Here is a 1040-nt window from a genome sequence, read left to right as displayed (position 1 = left end):
ATGTCACACCACTTGAACATTTTGTTTACGATCGAAAAAAGAGCGCTCAGCAGATGCAGATCGCGCCACTTGAACAAAAATTGCAGGGTGAACATTTCGTGATATTCCTTATTCAGGTCACCGCCCGAACGACCACTAAGCTTTGCCCTGTCTTCACAGGCGAATATGTACACACAGTCGTCCCGGGTTCTTTTGGGCGTGATCGCCGACCACTCTGTACCGGATATTCGGGGCCACCCCGTTCCACTCCGCAACCTACAAAGGTTCTTCTCCACAATCATTCAGATCTTTCCAGATACGATTGAAAAATAATTGCCAGTCTTTATCAGGAAATATCAGGCAGGGATCTTGATCCTGTACAAATTTGTTGGTCTCGTCAGACGTGTAGAGCGTAACCGTTCGAGACGGTTTGTGAAATATGTACCCAAATATGTGTCCGCTGGTCAGAAAGAGTTAGTCTCTCACACAATCCGTATTTTCGTGGAGAAACTTTGTCAAATACAAATTACCGTTGTACGGCTTTCTCGGAGCCAAAGTCAGATTTTCCATCATCTCTTCATCCCATTCCTTCTCAGGAGTTTTAGGTGATTATAAGCCGTCCATGTCTATGTATTTTACAGCTCTTTTCTGATTTTCCAAAGAAGTGCCTGGGTCTATTTATCTAAGTGCACCTTGGAATGAAACTTGATGCCACGAACACGTACGACACAGATGCGTCCGCAGATGAGTCCGAATGTGGGAACGCTCCATTAAAAAGTTCAAAAACATTCCTCAGGATTTCATTTATGGTTTTGTCAGCCGCTGGACACGTTCAAACATCTGTTCAAACAACATTTTTCATCCCCGGAGCTCAAAAGTTGACGTTGGAATTTCACGCATGACGATTTTCGCATATGGAAATTATTATGATGTCAGAGGTCACATATGAATATAATTATGAGGTCAAAGTTCAAAGTCATCAATTAAAAATGACGTTTGGTATCGGGTAGGGACTACTATCATCAATCACAACTCCAAGGTTTCTAGCTGTTTTTGAAGGA

Source organism: Sinocyclocheilus rhinocerous, unplaced genomic scaffold (assembly GCF_001515625.1).
Source record: "Sinocyclocheilus rhinocerous isolate Xijiao unplaced genomic scaffold, SAMN03320098_v1.1 scaffold3218, whole genome shotgun sequence".
In the NCBI taxonomy this organism is placed as follows: Eukaryota; Metazoa; Chordata; class Actinopteri; order Cypriniformes; family Cyprinidae; genus Sinocyclocheilus; species Sinocyclocheilus rhinocerous.
Note: the sequence above shows the minus strand (reverse complement) of the source record.